At 35.6% G+C, this 20,895-nt stretch overlaps 1 protein-coding gene across 4 annotated transcripts in view; it reads left to right on the forward strand.

Annotated features, from left to right (window-relative positions):
* NAALADL2 (N-acetylated alpha-linked acidic dipeptidase like 2) overlaps window positions 1–20,895 on the forward strand; it is a 1,069,483-nt gene that overhangs the window by 805,286 nt on the left and 243,302 nt on the right. The gene's annotated exons all lie outside the window — the stretch shown is intronic.

Genomic DNA, 20,895 nt, shown 5'->3' on the forward strand with positions numbered 1-20,895 from the left:
AAGCTCTTGCAAAGGAGGCCCTTTCCCAATTGTTTCTATAATCAGATTTCTATGACTTTTTCATCCTGCTTAGTTTAATTTGGGCTTTAAGAATATTTATAAATATAACTGCATATTTAATTTTTAACAATTTGAATAGACCTCTTTTAAGAATTTTTATTTGTTAATTTGATATTATCCTGATGTATGAAGACATACATTGAGCATTTTTTAAAATGGGCAGACACAAAGAGTTAGACACAAACACAACTCATTGATATTACTTATAATTTGCATTATTTTATATACTGTTTAGCTTAATTAATTAGGGGTTCAGAAATACATATTACTTATATAACTGCATATTTAACCTCAACAATTTGAGCAAATAGGCAGACATGAATAGTTTGACACAACAACATGACTTTAGTTACTTTAAACTTTTCAAAGACTTTTGAAACTCTTCTTAATTTGCACTATGACCATGCAGTTTACCACAAGAATTTTTTCTTACTTAGTGGATTGTAATAACCAAAATGTTCTCAATGCCTTAGCACCATTTTGTTTTAGAACTTTATATTTTACTTTGAAATTAGCAGAATTTTGGATAAGCAACAAGATTAATTTTATATATATTTACTGAGGCTATTTGAAGCCTCAGGGAGACAGACTGCTTTCTCTCATGAATTGCCACTCTTAGGAACACTGACCATCAAGGCAGGAGACTTCTCCCCCTCCACCCACCTTTTTGGTTTTGGAGATAATAAAACTCCAGTGGTCATTTAATCTTATTCTATCAGGCAGCAATTTATTTAGTTTACACTTGAATTCATGAGAGAAAGGGTTACTAATACCAGGAGAGGAGACAGTGATGTCCCAGCTCTTCTCTGGCCTATAGGGGCAGAAGCTATTATGAAATAACCATAGGCAAAGGCAAGGGGTGAGGTTAGACTTGAAGTAACCATAAACTAAGGAAAGATAAAGTTTAGAGTTTACACTTAATAATTTCAAGCTAAATTCACCCAGCTATAATTTCAGTTATTACCTTTCCAGTGTTTTATAACATAAATGCATTTATAAATGATTTTAACTCTTAGTTACAGTTTTTATTAATTTTTTTAAAAAAACTTATTAATTTTATAACACCTTTAAATACCTTTCATTTGACTTATAACATATTAAATGAACTTAACCATTACTTTAATTTTTCCTTTAAAGTAAAAGAATAAATCTCTTGCAGTTAGTTTGAAATAAAAGGCTACTTTTCAGGATTTGATTTCTAGAACATAAAATGTTCTTTTAAAAGAGGTAAGACTCTTCTTCAAACACTGAGGAAATGATGAGGTTAAAGCACAAGAAGCTATTGATAAAAGATTTTCTTTGTATATTGATCTTACTCAATTTAATCATAAAAATTTTCCTTCCACAAACCTTCTACACTTTCAGTATTCATTCAGGTTCTGTCCCACACTCTACTCTTTCCAATAATCAATCATTTTATCTTAGGACAAAATCATCTTCTGTTTCCTTAACAATAAAAACACACTCCATATATCCCACATACTAAGTTACCAGGCAAACTTCTTACAACATATAATTGCCATTAATACTAAACAAGCTTGTTAAAATAATGAACTTTTCTTCACTTTAAATACTTAGTAGCATGTAATACCAGAAACAGTTTTTTTTGGAAGCAAGTTGGCAGGGGAGATTGGCTGCCGAATAAGTTTGTTATAAAATTGCCTTTTATTATTATTATTATCAATTCAGTTTTGTTAAATAATGACTTTCTGCAATTAGCCACTTAAATACCTTAATTTAAACAATGCTTTGTAAAACTTTTATAATTATTTATACCCTTAAGACAAATTTTACCTTCACAGAACACATTCTCTTACTTAAGGTTACTACAATACCTTCTAAGAACCTGAGCAGAATGCAAACGTATTTTGGCTTTGACACCCTAAGGAGGGAACTTTACTGCACTTATTCTGATTCTGCTTTTCACCCCTTCACTTCCCCCTCTTCCAGGCAGTCGGGTGCACAACAAACAGGAATGCGGCTTATGAATAGAAGGGTGGACTCACTGGAAAGGGGCAAGCCGCTCCCCCCTTTCCAGCTTTCAGCCAAAATGGGCAGACAGAACCTACTCAAATTTGGCAACTCTCCCAGGAACCCAGCCGCCCTGACTGGGACATTCCCAACAAACTTGGGTGCTTGGCGTGGACACAGATGGCCTCCAAGCCCTGGCAAAGGGCCAGACCAGAGACAAGACAGCAGAGCATGCACAAACATCTAGACTCCGCAAACATCCAGACTCCTCAGCTTTTGCCCCAGAATCATTCCACCCCCTTGCCAGTGGCAAGGGAGGGCTCCAGCTCAGCTGTAATTCCACTTTACATAAGGACACAACTCCAACACTAGCATTGAGCTGACACAGACAGAAGCACAAAGGTCACTAATCGGACTCACAAGTTTATATATTTATTTTCACCATGGCTGCCCCCACAGCCATCACAAACCTCAGAACACTTAACATTTGGTATAAAGTGAATTCATTCACAAATTAGCACCATAACAAAAGATTTCAGCTAGACTTTTCCACTGTTTAAACTTTACACCCAGACCAAGCTCCACCAGAAAAGCCGATCCATTTTCCTGTAACCAAGTTTTGTTTCCCTTAATCTAGACCAATTTCCAGGACATTAGGACTTGAACCTATAAATAGCCCTTCCTATTAAAATCGAGACTCCACTCCTTTAGTGGATATAAGACCAGTACCAGATTCTAACATGCAGTTAGACAAACCCAAAACACCAGGGCTTTTCCCCGGTTTTTCTCCTTTTCCCAAACCTAGAGAGAACGGCTTCCCCCCAGCCTTCTGGGGCTACTAGGGTTCTCTCGGGAGGTGATCAGCCTCCCCTTCCTAGTAATTAAAGCTAAGGCCTTCCAGACTGTGCTCACCCGGCATTTCTTACCTTCTTCCATGTTCAGAGTTCTTTTTCGTTCCCAGAATCTTTCTCTTCAGACCTTCCATTGCCCTCGATTTTTGTCGGGAAGATTCTGGTGGAGCCCACATCTTTTCTGGATTAAATTTAATACAGGGGCGCCCAGATTTGGGGTTCACCTGAGTCCTCCCAGCTTCCTCAGGGATTTGGAAGGGGCAGCAAAATGCTACCGTCTCTGGCCTTCGTTTGTTATCCCACCAGAGTCACCAAAAATGTTGTAGAATTTAAGAGAAGTTCAATTATTTGAGTATAGAGAGGCCAGGACTCAGGAATGATTTTGAGAAGGAAAAATGGTTTATTGACGGGCCGGCCGGACTCGGGAACTTCCGTTTGAATCCCGAGCCCCGAACAAGATTTTCAAACGTCTTTTATACAGAGAGGAAAGGCCAAATGTCCCTTTGTTTCAGTTCTCAATAGGCTTCAATTAGCATATATCTCTTCCACATCTTAGGTAAGCTTTTAGCATGGACTCCAGACATTCTAGATAAGCTTTTAGCATATTTACTTTTTGCATTTCCCCTAAATACTTAAGGTTTATAGCCCTTGCATTGTTAAACATTTCCTGGGACTGGAGCCGCTTCCACTGTCCCTAAGGGCAGGACTGCAGCCTCTTACCATTCCACACCCACAAGTCAAACAACTTAGTTATCTCTGAAGAGACAAAGAGCCTTCCACCCATAGCCCACATCACTATCACCATAATTATTACAGTCTGATCATAGGTCTGACAGAAGTCCGAGAATTTCTAAACTTTTTAGATAAAAGCTCATCAGTGGAAAGGAGGAAGTTGTTTAATTGTTAGAGGAAAACCAGCTTCTAAGATTCCAGAGGGTAGGATTTGATGAGGATCAGTCTGAAGATCTGAGGTATCAATAGGGAGATTGGACACAGGTTTCAGGGAATTTCTAAGAAGGTACTTTTATCATTGTGAAACCCCTAATGCTAAGGACAATCTAATAGAATTGGTTTAGGCTGAAATAGCTAATCAGTTTTTCAGATTATACCTAGAAAGTCTAAATACCCATCATCAAAATCAATTTTTATTATATGTGCCTCCAAAAGTGTAATTAAAAGAAAATCTCTTATACTTTATAACCCATGACCTTGTTTATATTGCTTTTTTGGGAAAATATTTTAAAATGAATTTTCCCCTTGTAAAATATGAATACTAGAGATGAGGTAATTTTGTTTGGTGAACCACTCCAAAGAACAGATATTAACCTTTGCCTTTTGTATTAATCTATAATAAATATTTATATACCAATACATATTTCTTATTAAGGGCAATTATAAATGTTGAAAGGCTTCATCCATGATGTAAAAAATATTTATCCTGTGCCACTTAGTTAAGTAGGTGAGGAAATTAGAGTGTTTTCATGGAATTGCAATTAGATTTTTAAATATAATTATATTTAATTCTAAATAATAGGTATTATTATTATTATTGCTGAGGAGAAAATAGAACTTAAAAGTCAACTGTCTTGTCCAAGGTCACAAAGCTAATAAATGCTGACCTCAAATTTGTTTAAATGTAAGCCCTTGTACTCAATTCTTACATTAAACATTGCAAATTGGAAGCCCAATAGTAAGGACAACTCCACAGATATATTTTGTTTACCCTTAGGTTTATTGAAAAATTGAGCGTTCTGGCAATATTGGGCTCTTTTGCTACATGGAAGTGATTGGCTATATAGTACATTGCTTACCAATTTCCCTTGGTCTTTATTAAAAGAGTCTCTCATATTGTTTTTTCCTAGAGTATGGTTAAGAAGAATATTTCTTCAATACCTATTTCCAGCAAAAATTGGGAAGTGAATGACCTGTTAGAGAGCTACATGTTTCAGCAGACTTGTCCATTTACATTGCATCTGTGGCCCGTGTAGGACCTGAGTTCATGATTTCTACTCATTTCAACTAAAAGATTTGAAGTGGCTGATTCTATAGTCCCTTCCACTTTAAAAACTTAACGTATGTTCTAAATGAGCTAATTTTATGATTATACTAATATTTTTGAAGAAATGATTGATTTCAATTTACATGGGTGCTTATAATGCAAAACTTAGAATTTCTGTCCATTTTTTTATTGCCATATAAATGTAGTTGTCCTAACGAACTGAAAGCAAAATGAAACTGAAACTGAAAGCAAAATGAAATTTACAAAATGAAAGTAAATTTAGCAATTGAAAGCAAATCTGACACGATTCTAATCTGAATGTTCAATGAATTCATTTGATTGTTTAATCACAAGCTGCAATAGCCAGATCAAGGGCACACAGTAAAGGTGGAGGATAGCAGAGTCTTTAAAGTACATTGGCCCAAGAGCTGATGGACTGCAGGTGGATACCTTTAATGAGTGTGGTCTTGGAAGCCAGGCCTGATAGGGAGTTCAGTGGAGTTTCCAAAGCCAATGCAGGAGGCACTGGTCACAGTGCTGCAGTGAGAGTGGAAGCAGTCTTCTTGGCAGCACAGCACCGGCGTTCAAGCCAGGAGTCAGAGTAACCTGGGGTCAATTTGCATCAACCTAACATTTGCTGAAGCCATATTCACACTGGGTTTTTATAAAAAGCATCCATCAGGCTGTCATCAAACCAGTCTATATAATTTCTCCACAGAAATGCCTGATTACCACTTGTTAAAAATATGTTTGTTTTCCTAACTTGGTTTACATTCTACTTGGGGTCAACATGTTTACAATATTTGACAACATTTGTGTTTTTTTTCTGTATATTAACAACATTTTTTGATCTTGGATCACAGTATTTTTGCACGCACTCTTTTATAAGATTTCCAACACTATAATTCCTAATAAAGTCAATATAATAATGGCTCTAATTTCTTTAACATGTTCAAACATCCATTCTCCCAACTTTCTAAAGTTCAGTTTTCCAAACCACCCAAATACATTACCTTGACAATTTTTCTTCCAAGTAACTATCATTTTTACAACACTAACAGGTCTGCAAGGCCTCATTGTGGGTTGCAAAGTTTTTCCTCTTGACATGTAGGCAGTATTCAGTGAAATCATTATTTTGGGAAAAGTATGACATGATCCTTTTCTGCCTTCTTAATAAGGTGTGCATCTGTTTTGTCTCTTACTCCGAGTATTGTTTCACCTGATCATTATTGCTAATGTTTTAGTTACATTAATCAGACTTAATTCCTTTTTACCAATATGATATACCTCATTGTTCAGCCTTAGGAATGATGGTCAATTGTAACATTTGTAATTTGGTGAAATTTGATATAACCATGGAGGAGAAATCCCATAATCCTTCCTTTATTCCATTAAGTTATAATTCTTCCATTTGTAGACCATATTATCATAGTCCAGTTACCTAGATTATATAATGCTGGTTTCTCTGGTATTTTGGCTAAAGTTACAGGTAGGTTAATTTCTGGTATCTCTGTATAGCTGGGGATGAGTTAATACTTAATGGTTGCTTTTCCATGTTCTGTGCTGCTCTCTGTATACCTTCAATTTCTGTGAGTGTTTGATCTGCTCTAAGCATCTATAGTACCCTTTAAAATTGGGGTATTTCCAGAGGTGTGATATCCAGATTTCTATTTTTCTCCTTGTTAGACTAATATTTGCATTTCATACACACCAAAGTAATCACATCCGTTTTCAAAAGTCACATCTAATTTGGATCTAATTGAAGTATTGGCAGTACTCAGTGGCAATATCTATCTGTTATGAGTGGCAGTCTTAAAATACCCTACATATCTTTCAGCTTCTGTACAGCATGTCATATTGGTTTTCACAAGGAAACATTTTGTTGGTTGTTGTCCTAATCTTTTGAGTGTTAAAATCCTTCTGACATATTGCTGTTTTTAAAGTGTCTGATGAATCCTCTACCCTTCTCACATGTTGCTGCATGCGGGTCACAATTTATCACACACTTTTAATTTGAAGTCCAAGTGTGAGAAATCTGCATTGATATGGGCTTTGAAATTTTGTTGTGTTCTCTTAAAATTTTAAAATTTTACATCCTTTTCCTCTGATATTGTGATATTAAAGACCTATCAATCCTCCTACAAATTCTTACAGAAATTGCAACAAGTTCCCTGCTTCAGTAGTTCTGCTTAAGTGATAAGTCCATGAATGGTAGCCTATCTGGTTCTTAAAAGTATTTACTACATATTGGTGCTCTCATGCTAGCTGTAAATTATCTTTTATTAAAATATGAGGTATATGCTAATATATAGCAGGGTCAGCCATCATAGGTCTCTTTTATAAAGTAGTTATGTTCCCAAATTCTAGAAGTCAAAATAACTGATATCATCTGATAACTTTCAGAACATTATTCCCAGGGTAAAATTCTGTATAAATAATCTTATTGTCTATTAATTCACTTGTAGCAAAGTTACAACATAAAATCCATGGATCCTTTTACAGAATATTTACAGGAGTCTAGGATCATAGTATAACACTGAATCATGCTTCCAGTGATCTAATTTTGACCTATGTATCCTCATTATAAAGTGTACCTATCTATGCGTATCTTTGGGGTGAGCATGTAAGGTTATTGTGAAGTGAGTTGCTACAGTCTCGTCATTGGAACACATGCTCAGACACAACCGAGATGTTCAGCAAATGACTGCTTTATAACTTACACAGAGTACAAATGAGCAGGGTAATAGATCCCATTGTGGCAGGTCTCCCAGGGAAGCCAACTGCTTGGGTCAGGGTTGGTGCATGGTAGTTCCTCACCCACTTTGTGTCACAGAAGAGTGAGAAATCTGTGCAGTTTGAGGGTTGAGTATTTATTTATCCCAGGGGGAGGGAACCCTGCCATTGAGAATTCCTGCCTTGAGAAGAATCTGGGGTTGCTTGTTCCCAGATTTAAGATATGATCAGGTCTTTTCATCAGACCTAACATCTCTCCAAGGATACAGAATGGAAACACGCTAAAACATTCTTCACACAAATAGAAAAGGAGGTGGAGTGTAGCTGAGGGATGGGAGATGGATGCTGAGCATGTGCCTGACTTCCCCAGCAGTTTTCACATCAGAGGAAGTATGGAATTTCCAGCTATAATATTTTTCAAAATCTTTTCCTTAATAATCCCGTCTATAAACTCATCCCTAAAAGACATGGGAATTTTTGCAGCTTTTACCAATCCAGGCATTACTCATTTACCTAAATGTTCTGATTTCCAAAGTTATAAATAATCACTGCAATGTGCCTATTAATATATTAATGACATTAATAAATTAGTAATAACATTTTCCCAATTCCTTTCTAGTTCTGTTAAATTAGTTTGATGCTTCCACTTAGTGTATAGTATATTAGTGAAACCACCATACCATGAATTACTAGTTATCATTTTTAAAATTTTCCCTAATTGTTCCATTAAATTATTTTTGCATGGTCTCTATGTAACTCCTCTATTTATATTGATCAATGCCCTATGGGTATAATTAAGATTGATGTAGCCTGTTATTGGGATCTTAACCCCTATTACAGGTCTTATTGGCTTTTTATTTTCAATTTGTTCATAAGCTGTTTGATTTACCAGCTTTGTGGTATTAATGTGATTCTTATTGTATAACATAACTGTTATGGTCATTCAGAAAAGTTATCAAGGGTCCTATAGAGACATTTGCTGTTGGTATTTTTCATTGTGTGGTTTCACGTCAGTCATTAGTCTATATCCTAATGCTCAGTGCTTAGTTTACAATTTCTTAATGTATAGGTATCTGTTATGCATTTAACTTCATTAATGGCAGAATATTTTCTAAAATCATCAGTGAATGTCTGGTAGGTATGGTCAATTTGTAAATTCTGGTCTAAATTTATAGAACTTTTCTAACACAGAATTGAATGCGGTTAACACTAAGGGAAATAACCTGTTGCTAACCTAATTCTGTACAATCAAGCTCATTATCAAACCTCTCCCAGAATATTTATTGTTTAAAGCATTCAGTTCTTCATATGGCTAATTTAGTTTCATGTATAGCCATATTTCCATAATAGAACAAATGTGGTCATTCTGTGAACTTAAGGGTTATAGGAGCATCATTTGTTGTATCATAGTTCCATGGTATCCTTTCTCATTATGTCCTTGTATGGTAATGGAGGTAATTTCACATTAACCTTAGGCTATCTTTTGTAGAATTTAACAATTGTTGCTGTATAAGAGTTAAAGGTAGGGGGCGGACTTGGCCCAGTGGTTACGACCACATGGGAGGTCAGCGGTTCAAACCCCGGGCTTCCTTGACCCGTGTGGAGCTGGCCCATGTGCAGTGCTGATGCGCACAAGGAGTGCCGTGCCATGCGGGGGTGTCCCCTGCATAGGGAAGCCCCACGTGCAAGGAGCGTGCCCTGTAAGGAGAGCCGCCCAGCAGGAAAGAAATTGCAGCCTGTCCAGGAATGGTGCCGCCCACACGGAGAGCTGACACAACAAGATAATGCAACAAAAAGAAACACAGATACCCATGCCGCTGACAACAACAGAAGCAGACAAAGAAGATGCAGCAAAATAGACACAGAGAACAGACAACTGGAGTGGGGAGGGGGAAGGGGAGAGAAATAAATAAATAAATCTTTAAAATAAACAAGAAATGTTTAAAAAAAAGAGTTAAAGGTATGGTGTAGTATTGATTACAGAGATATTTCCATCATTTCTTTTTCTCTTGTCTCCTTCTTCCTTTTTGTCCTCCTCCTCATCATAATCACAAGGCTTATCATAGTCATGGTCATCATCAATTCCTCAATAAACCTCTTCCTGACAATTCTAAGTACTATTCACAACTTTTCTGGGTCATGTGAGTTCATGTCTGTTATAAGACTTATTAAATGTCTGCCTAAAAGATTACAGTAATTATTCATGCCACATCTCAGAATTGTTTGGCACTTCCCATTGCCTGATAAACCTTAGCTATATTCGTACTTATAGAGCAATGATAATCCTTTTGTTTTGTCTTTGGGGTTAGCTGTGGACTCTAGTGTGCTTTTGGTGGTGATATCCATACCTACTTAAGTATCAAGGATTCATAACATTTCCACTGGAAACAATAGTTAAAGTAATCAGTGTAAAGCACAAGAGAAAAAATGTTCTAATTCTGCTATTTTTTATTACTTATTATACATATCCTGAGGTGTGAAGGCTACTTGTTTCTGCTAGCCAGTATAGCCAGCCAGAAATTAGTTTTCTTTAATTTGTAAAATTGGGTCCTTGGCAGTTGTGACTTTGGTTGTAATTTCATGACTAGAATTACCAGTCACACTTTCTTTATGTTTCCTATCATTAGCATTATTGGCCACACCACTCAGCAAAAACATAGGAAGGAAAGCATTAAACAATAACAAGATATATAGCCTGTTAGAGCAATTAACTGGTATTCCCCATGAATACATTACAAGATTCCCTAAAGGGGAACCAGCTACTCTGGCAACCAAACAGGTGTTCTAGAACCCTTGGAACTGCCTCTGTTAGTGGTTCTATCAGTTCTAGAGTACCAGTGCACTGTGTGTGAAATATGCACTTGTGCTTTCATTATATTATGTGATTACAGAAACCAAATCAGGTATCAAATTTGGGTTTTGTTCACTCAAGCCTTAAATAGTGCGTAAATATACGTCTCAAACAATCAGAAATCGTTTAGGAAAATCAGCCTCAATATTTTCAGTAGTAGAATAATCAAAGTCCTCAGTGTCCCAGGTTGGCTCTGGGCATTCCCAGTCTTTCCATTCCAGGTCTTGGAGTTCCTCATCACTGTTGATGCTTTACTCTGCTTCTCTCCATTCTTCTGAAGTGCTGAAATTACTGTGGTGTCGAGCTGGCACAGAAGATGTACAGTTGTAAATGCAGGTTTGGTAGAGGTAAAATTGTTTGGCAGAGTGACTAGTAGTAAGGTTGTAGAAGTGGGAGGTAGTAGAGCTATTGTTAGTGGTTTCTCCTCCATTCTTGCAATGAGTTTGACTTACCACCAGGATGTATATAAAAAAGATGACAGTCCAACCAGGATTGCCATGATCAGTATTTTGCAACACATGTGAAAGTTAGATTGGCATGATATCAGTATGTTTAAATTATGTTAAATGTCCTTTTCCTAGGGTTAGTCAGTAAATCTTTGCATGAGGTTGGTACTATGACTTCTTTGATCTCCACAGCTTTGCCTGTGCTTCTAACACCTTTAGCTCTATTCCTTTTAGTCTGTCCTATATTAACTCATATTTTTATTTCAGGAGATTGTGTTCTATTTATGTCTACAGGGCCATGTAATTTCAAATGTTCTCTGTAATTTAAGGCTTTAGTGGCCCTCCGTACTTGTTTAGACCAACTGTCCCTGTCTGTGTTGTAGTCTAAATATTTCTTTTAATAATCCATTATACCTTTCTATGTTCCTGCTGCTGTGGGGTTTGGGTGCTAAATGAAAATTCCAGCATAATCTTTCATTATGTGTCCATTTTTTGTGCTTTTACAGTAAAATGATTTATGATAAAAGGGTTTCCATAGAATGCTGTCCATGTTTCAAGAGCTTTTAATAGTTGATTTCTGATCATTTTTTATATGTAGAAGATACTCCAAACCCTGACCATGTGCTTACTATACCATAATAGTAAACTTTATTTTCTGCTTGTACCACTGACTGTATAGTAAATTTGTATTATTTAAAACGCTGTACGGGTTTTTTGTTTGTCAGATATAGTTGTTTCATGTTTCCATCTCTTAAATTTTTTATGAATCTCCTATTTGTGAATAATGTCTGTTTCAATGTGTGTGTATGTGGGCAAATTCCTCTTTTGAATTCATTTAATGGAATGAGGCAATCCATGAGTCCTGTAGGTTCATGTCCCCATTTCACATATTTTCTTCCACGGTGTTATGTCTTCTTTCTATATTTTCCATACTTCTTTTCTTTATTTTTATGTTAGGTATAGTTTCGCTATGTCCCTTTTCTATCCTAGTTAACCTATCTACTGCATTATTATGTTTTATATTCTTAGATGTAACCTTTTGATGTGCCAATGCATATGTGATCATGATATCTATTTTTTATAAAATTTTATTATTATTAAAGTATCTAATTCATACATGAACATACATAAACAATAAGTGTAAAATAAAAGTTGTGAACTTACAAAAGAGACATACATATCATCATACAGGACTCCCATATATCACTCCACAAGCAACACCTTGCATTGTTGTGAAACATTTGTTACAAATTATGAAAGAGCATCATCAAAAGATTACTACTAACTATAACCCGTATCTTACATTTGGTGTATTTTCCTCAACCTATCTGATTATTAACATCTTGTATTAATATTATATATTTGTTATAATACATGAGAGAAATTTCTCTTATTTGTCCCGTTAACCACTGACTATCTTCCATTACTGGATTCCCTACTCTATACAGTCCTATATTTTGTTCAATCCATTCAAAGTGTACACTCATTGGCTCATTTTCATCACAGAACTGTGCTGTCATCACCTCAGTCAATTTTAGAATGTTTTCATTAATCCAAAAAGAAAAATCCCATACCCCCTTACCCTCTTATAGTTGTCTCCCAGAATTGATATATTATCTTTATTGCCATTGCTGGAAAAAATTACAATATTGCTGTTAACTATCATCCATAAGTTACATTAGTTATAATTTTCCCTTATATCATGATAGTCTTAACACTTTGTAAAAGAATAACATTCTTATATCTATACTAATAATATTAATAATAATCTTCATCTCCCCCAAAATCACAATGGTATGCATTATTACATTATTATTTTCTAGTTTCCTTTCAAATGACATTTACTTTCACAGACCCCCTTTCAGCTACAATCTCATTTATAAATCAGTAGTGTTAGTTATACTTACAATTATGTATTTACCATCAACTCTATTCATTTCCACACTTTTAAAATAAACCTTATTAAAAATTCTACATATGTTACGCGTCAGCTTTTGTTCTCAACCCACATTCTATTTCCTAGTAACCTATACTCTAGAGTTTACCATTATGTGTTTAAGATTATCTTACTTAGTTCATATTAGTGAGACCATACAATATTTTTCCTTTTGTGTCTAGCTTACTTCGCATAGCACAATGTCCTCAAGGTTCATCCATATTGTCATATGCATCTTGATTTGATTTCTTCTTATAGCTGAATAGTATTCCATTCTATGTATATGCATGGAATACATTTCCCTAATAGCTAGTGATGTTGAACATTTTTCATGTGATTTGACCATTTGAATTGCTTCTTTGGAGAAATGTCTTTTCAATCTATTGCCTGTTTTATAATTGGATTGCTTTTCTTGTTATTGCTGAGTTGTATGATAGCTTTATATAACATGAAAATAACAGACTTAACAGATAACTGGTTTCCAGATATTTTATCCCATTGAGTTGACTGCCTTTTTACCTTCTTGAAAAAGTCTTTTGAAGAACAAAAGTGTTTAACTTTGAGGACGTCCCATTTATCTATTTTTTCATTTATTGCTCATGCTTTGGGTATAAGTTTTAAGAAACTGTCCCCTCCCACAAGACTTTGAAGTTGTTTCCCTACATATTCTTCTAGCAGTTTTATGGTTGTAGCTTTTATATTTAGGTCCTTCATCCATTTTGAGTTAACTCTTGTATAATGTGTGAGATAGGGGTAATCTTTCTTTTGAATATGTATATCCAATTCTCCCTGCACCATTTGTTGAATGGACCTTTCTGACCCAGCTGGGAAGGCTTGACAACCTTGCAAAAATCACTTGACCATAGATATGAGGGTCTATTTCTGAGTTCTTGAGTCAGTTCCATTGGTCAGTATGTCTATCTTTATGCCAGTACCATGCTGTTTTTACGACTATAGCTAAGTAATGCTTTAAGTCAGGAAATGTGAGTCCTCCAACTATATTCTTCATTTTTAAGACATTTTTGGCTATTCAGGGCCCCTTACACTTCCAAATAAATTTGATAATTGGCTTTTCTATTTCTGCAAAAGGGCTGTTGGGATTTTTATTGGAATTGTGTTGAATCTGTAAATCAGTTTGGGTAAAATTGACATCTTGATGTTTAGTCTTCCTATCCATGAATACAGAATGTCCTTCCATTTGTTTAAGTCTTCATTGGTTTTGTTTAACAATGTTTTGTAGTTTTCTTAGCACAGATCCTTTATATCCTGGTTAAGTTTATTCTTAAATATTTGAATTTTTTGCTGCTATTATAAATGGAATTTTTTTCTGATTTCCTCCTTGGATTACTCGTCAGTAATTTATATAAACACTACTGATTTTTGCATATTAATCTTGTATCCCACCACTTTGCTGAACTTGTCCATTTTAGTAGTTTTGTTGTAGATTTTGGGAGATTTTCTAGGTATACAATCATATTGTCAGGGAATAGCGAAATTTTACTTCTTCCTTTCCTATTTGCTTCTTTTATTTCTTTTCCTTGCTTAATTGATCTAGCTAGAAGTTCTAGCAGAATACTGAATAATAATGGTAACAGTGGGCATCCTTGTCTTGTTCCCAATCTTGGCAGGAAAGCTTTCAGTCTTTCAACATTGAGTAGAATGCTAGCTGTACATTTTTTATATATGCACCTAACCATGTTGAGAAGGTGTCATTTTATTTCTATCTTTTGGGAGATTTTTTATCAAGAAAATATGCTGTACTTTTTCAAATGCCTTTTTTGTGTCAATTAAGAGGATCATATCATTTTTCTTTTTCAATTTATTCATGTGTTTTATTGCACTGATTTTTTTTTTAGTTGAACCACCCTTGAATACCTGAGATAAAACCCACTTGATAGTGTTGTGTAATTCTTTTAATGTGCTTTTGGATTTGGTTTGCAAGTATTTTGTTGAGGATTTTTGCAACTATATTCATTATAGAAATTGGTCTGTAATTTCTTTTTTCGTAGTATCTTTATCTGGTTTTGGTCTTAGAGTGATGTTGGCTTATTAGTGTGAGTTTGGTAGCTTTCCTTTCTGTTCAATTTTTTTGGAAGAGTTTGAGCAAGATTGGTATTAGATCATCTTTGAATAATTGGTAAACTTCACTTGTGAAGCCATCTGGTCCTGGGCTTTTCTCTTTTGAGAGATTTTTGATGACTGTTTCAATCTCTCTACTTGAGATTGGTATGTTGAGGTCTTCTATTTCTTCTCAGGTCAGTGTAGGTTGTTCATGCGTTTCTAGGAATGTATCCATTTTGTCTATGTTGACTAGTTTGTTGGCATGCAGTTGGTCATAGTGTACTCTCATAATCTCTCTTATTTCTGCAAGGTTGGTGGTAATGCCCCCTTCTCATTTCTGATTTTATTTATTTTATCTTCTCTCTTTTTTGTCTTGTCAGTTTAGCTACAGGTTTATAGATATTGTTGATCTTCACAAAAAAGCAACTTTTTGTTTTGTTGATTCTCTGTACTGTTTTTCTCTGTTCTCAATTTCATTTATTTCTGCCTGATCTTGATTATTTCTTTCCTTTACCTTGGTTTGAGATTAGATTTCTGTTCTTTTTATAGTTCCTCCAGGTGTGCTATTAGATCTTTGATTTTAGCATTTTCTTCTTTTATAATGTAAACATTAAGTGCTATAAATTTCCCTCTCAGCACTGTCTTTGCTGTATCTCATAAGTTGAGTTCCATTTTTATTCATCTCATGATGTCTATTGAATTCTCTGGCAGTTTCTTCTTTGACCCATTGATTGTTTAAGAGTGTTGTTTAGTCTCCATATATTTGTGAATTTTCCATTTTTCCATCCATTATTGATTTCCACCTTTATTGCATTATGATCAGTGTTTTGTATAATTTCAGTCTTTAAAATTTATTGAAACCAGTCTTGTGACCTAACATATGGACTATCCTGGAGAAAGATCCATGAGCACTTGAAAAGAATGTATATCTTGTTTTTTTGTGGTATAATACTCTATAAATGTCTGTTAGGTCTAGTTCATTTATCATATTATTCAAGCTCTGTGTTTCTTTATTTATCCTCTGCCCAGATGTTCTATCCAATGCTGAGAGTGATATATTGTTGTCTCCAACTATTATAGTAAAGACATCTATTTCTCTTCTCAGTTTTGACAGTATGTGCCTCATGTATCTTGGGGCACCCAGATTAGTTTTATAAGTATTTATCATAGTTATTTCTTCTTGGTGAATTGCCCCTTTTATTAACATATAATGACCACCATCTCTTAGAACAGTTTTACACTTAAAATCTATTTTGCCTGATAGCATCCAGATCTTTTTTGGTTTCTATTTGCATGTAATATCTTCTTCTAACCTTTGACTTTCAATGTGGTTCTGTCCTTACATCTGAGTTGAGTCTTTTGTAGATAGCATATTGATGGTTCATATATTTTATACATTCTGTCAGTCTATCTTAAAATTGGGGTATTCAATAATGTTCAATGTTATTATTATAAAGGCATTACTTGCATCATCTATTTTATTCTTTGGTTTTCCATTGTCATACCTTACTATTGTCTGTCTTTTTACATTTAAGGTATTCATACTAATAACCTTCATTTTTATACTCTTCAAGTGTTCACCTTGTTTTTTGTTGTTTTTTTGTCGCTTTTTGTTTTTCTTTTTTTCTTTTAGGGTACAGCACTCCCTTTAGTATCTTTTGTAAATCTGGTATTTTGGTAACATACTATAATGCCCATTCACAACGTATTTTTTGCTTTAGGTCATATTAGGCATTTGGCTTTCATAGATTTCCATTCCTTTGATTATAATATATCTGTTAACTCAAGTGCTTTTATTTTTTCATGTTTGTTAACCTGGCTTTTAATCTTTGCCTTTTGGGATCCAGTATTTATTAACATGAAATTTCTTTCATATTTACAATTATCCTTATAAATAGCCATCCTTTTGTAAGGGTAATTATTTGGCTTAGGCCCCGAAACAGAGAGTGCTGAGCCCCTATAGCTGGATAAGGTTCCTGTGCTTCTCTATTCTTTTTCTTGATTTACCTTGTATTTTACTTCTTACCAACTGTGACAGTTTTAAATTATTTTATGAATCCCCAAGAGGAAGATTATGCTTGTGAACTAACTCATTCCTGTGGATGTGAGACACTTTCAATTAGACTGCACCAGTGAGGCATGATTCAGGATGAGTCTCTGCTCTCTTGATGGGTCTGATAAAAATATGGGAGGGGACGGGGCACAGAAAAAGGAAGCTGCCATGTTTAATCCTGCAATGTGAAAGAAAGGATTCCAGTTTTGCCATAGGTGAGCTGCAAAGAGAAAATCACCAGTGAGGCTCAAAGACCTAAGACCCAGGGAGAGATGAGTCATATGCCTGATAGCTTGCAGCTGCACTAGGGAGAATGCCAGTAAGAGACAAGCCCTATGCCTGGTTAGCCTCGCTGAGTCCAGGAGGGAGATGATAAATTCCAGAGGAGAGGCTAGAGACCTTGGCAGAGATAGGTGGCCTTCTTGTTTCACTACGTGGCAGCTGACTTTGGTGAGAAAACATCTCTGCTGATGCCTTGTTTGGACATTTCACAGCTTTGGAACTGTAAGATTTTACCCCAGATAAATCCCCATTATAAAAATCAACACATTGCATCAGGAGCCCTTTGATAAACTAAAATACTACCATACTTATGTAAAGGGTTCTAGGTGGTCTAAAGTTCTGTCTGCCACAATCATTGTTTCTAAATGGTGTTATCTGATGTGGCTTATTAAATCCCCTATTCCTGTTATTGAAGGGATTCCAAAAATTGTACAGCCCATTTTGTTTTTTCATTTTATATATTGTTTTTATTTATTTTTTTACCATTCTGGATTAAATGGGGGTGGTCTCATTGGATTTTAAAATCTGAACAGTGCTCTGAATGCATAATTTTTTTCCTGACTTAACTCTTCAGCCGTTCAAATTGCATCAATTAATTTGCCAATTGTGTCAGTACATGTGAAAATTGTGAGCATAGTTATTCCTTCATTACTTGGTGCTGATGTTAGTATAATTTTCTTAATTTGGTCTATTGCTTCTGCTTCTAATTGACTGTTAGTATGGTGGTCATAAATCATTATCAATAGACCTAAACTTCATCAAGATATTAGTGGTATTCCCAGCAAAAGATTGAGTCCTTGTTTTTACTGCTGTTAAATTTGGTAAGGACTATCTTAATTTCTAGGTCCTAGATATCCAATCAAATAGTGATCTTTCTATTTCCGGATGTTTTTCTCAAAAACTTCTAATATCTTAATTTAGACCAGCATCATTAGATAGATAGCTTTCAAAATTGTATTAATTTACTTCCTGTTAGAGAAAATTACACCCTCTTTTGGGCCATAGATCTAATAGCTGTTTTGTTTCCATTGTTTCTGCATTTTGAGAGACTTCTTGCATTAATTTTAATTTTATGATTTCATGTCTGGTAAATGCCCTTTGCTCTGTTACTACAATAGCGTCCTTATCATTAATGTTCTTAGTAGGTCTTTGTTTGTTTGTTTGTTCTTTTTAGGAGGTACCAGGAATTGAACCTGGGACCTCGTACATGCATAGCACAAACTCAACCACTGAGCTCTTACCTGCTCTACCTATGCTCTTAGTAGTTTTAATGATTGCTGTAAGTCTTACCACCCATCTATTCAGGTTGTATGGATCATCTGGATACTTATCATCACTGCCCAGGGATCTGGGTCATTATGTGAGACAAATGGGCCAGAGTTTAGGATTGCTCTTTTAGAGCCAATCCTTCTGGTCAGAATTTATCCTTTATTTCTATCTTTGTCTATGTTGCTAGTTGTTCCTAGTAATAAAGAAGGCATTTTGTCTTTTATCTCTTTTCATTATAACCTTTGGGTCTGGTGATCAGGGCAAAGCTGAAGTATTTCTAATCCTAAATTTTTATCTTATGAGGTCCTCTATTGTCTCCTAGGATCCTCAATTTTTTTTAAAGATTTATTTATTTATTTCTCTCCCCTTCCCCCCCACCCCGGTTGTCTGTTCTCGTGTTTATTTGCTGCGTCTTCTTTGTCCGCTTCTGTTGTTGTCAGCCGCACAGGAATCGGTGTTTCTTTTTGTTGCGTCATCTGGTTGTGTCAGCTCTCCGTGTGTGCGGCACCATTCCTGGGCAGGCTGCACTTTCTTTCGTGCTGGGCGGCTCTCCTTACAGGGCGCACTCCTTGCATGTGGGGCTCCCCTACGTGGGGGACACCCCTGCGTGGCACGGCACTCCTTGTGCCCATCAGCACTGCGCATGGGCCAGCTCCACACAGGTCAAGGAGGCCCAGGGTTTGAAGCGCGGACCTCCCATGTGGCCAAGTCCGCTGCCAGGATCCTCAATTTTTAACCCACAGTTTTTCCTTTTTAGTTTTTAAAAAAGTTGTTCACATCTTGAATATTCTCCTCAGTCTTTTTTTTTTAGAGAGAATTTAGAATTTAAAGAAGAATATTAGTTCCTTAACAAGGAATTTGCATTGGAATTGGTACCCTGCCAACTATGCCAATTTTCATATAAATGTAGTTGTTATAAAGAACTGAAAGCAGATTTAAACTGAAAGTAAATTTAGCACTTAGAATCAGATCCATGGATTCTAGTTTGAATGCTCCATGCAGTTTATTTATTTCCTTAATTGTAAACTGCCAATACAACCAATGCATAATAGGCAGGTCAAGGGCACACCCTACATTCAAATGTGGAATATACCAGGGTCTTTAAAGTCCTGCAGGTGGATTCCTTTAGCAGTGGTCTTGGGAGTAAGGTTTGATGGGGCATTTAGTGGAGATTCCAAAGCCCACAGCAAGAGGTCATAGTGCTGTGGTGAGAGTGACAGATGCTTCTTGACAGCACAGCATAGACATTTAAGTTGTGAGTCCGAGTGACCTCAACGTGCAACTCACTGAAGCAGTGTCTGCACTGTTTTGTTTTGTTTTAACATTTTTTATTTTGAAATAACTTCACACCAAACTTAGAGAACAGCTGCAAAAATCATAGGAAATCACACAGAGAACTCCAACATAATCCCCACCCCCAGATAACGAGAGCCACCAGTTTTAACATTTTTCTACCTTTGCTATATCATTCTATCTATAATCTATCTATCTATCTATCTATCTATCTATCTATCTATCTATCTATCTATCTATCTTCTATCTATAGCAGTTTGATATGGTTATGAATTCCAGAAATAGATATTGGATTATGTTTGTAATATGATCTGTACCTGGGCATGACTGAGTTACAATTGCAGTGTTGAGTCCCCACAGGGGTGGGGACTCACAGATAAAAGGTTTAGCAAAGAACAGAGTTGAGGGTTTCTGATGTTGGAGTTTTGATGTTAGAGTTTGATGCTGAAGACTTAACCTGGAACCCCAGGAAGTAAACTTAGAGAGGAAAGCCCCAGGAAGAAAGGAACCTTGAACCCAGAGAGAAGCAAGACCCTGGAAGGGAGGAATCTAGGAAGTCTAAACTCATAGTCATCAGCAGTCATCTTGCTCCAACACATGAAAATAGACTTTGCTTAGAGAAGTAACTTATGCTATACAGCCTGGTATTTGTATCTCCTACCCCAAATAAATACCCTTTATAAAAACCAACCAATTTCTGGTAGTTTCCATCAGCATCCCTTTGGCTGACTAATACACTATCTATCTGTCATCTATTTTCTGAACATTTGAGCCCAGATTGCATACATTACATTCCTTGGACACATAATACTTCCATGTGCCTTCCATATAAACAAGGATATTCATTTATGTAGTCATTAAGTGCAATTATCAAGTTCAAGAAACTTAATGTTGGTATAAAGCTTATATTGATATAAAACTTGCATTCTATATTCCAAGTTTTTCTTGAGTTCCAATAATTTTGTATCTTTTGCCACTATTTTTAGGTTCTCATCCAGTATCATCTATTGCATTTAATTTTCATTATCTTTTTAGTTTCTTTCTTTTTTAAAAGTTGCACAAACATATATACAACACAAGTCTTTCTGTT

Source organism: Dasypus novemcinctus, chromosome 4 (genome assembly GCF_030445035.2).
Source record: "Dasypus novemcinctus isolate mDasNov1 chromosome 4, mDasNov1.1.hap2, whole genome shotgun sequence".
Taxonomy (NCBI): Eukaryota; Metazoa; Chordata; class Mammalia; order Cingulata; family Dasypodidae; genus Dasypus; species Dasypus novemcinctus.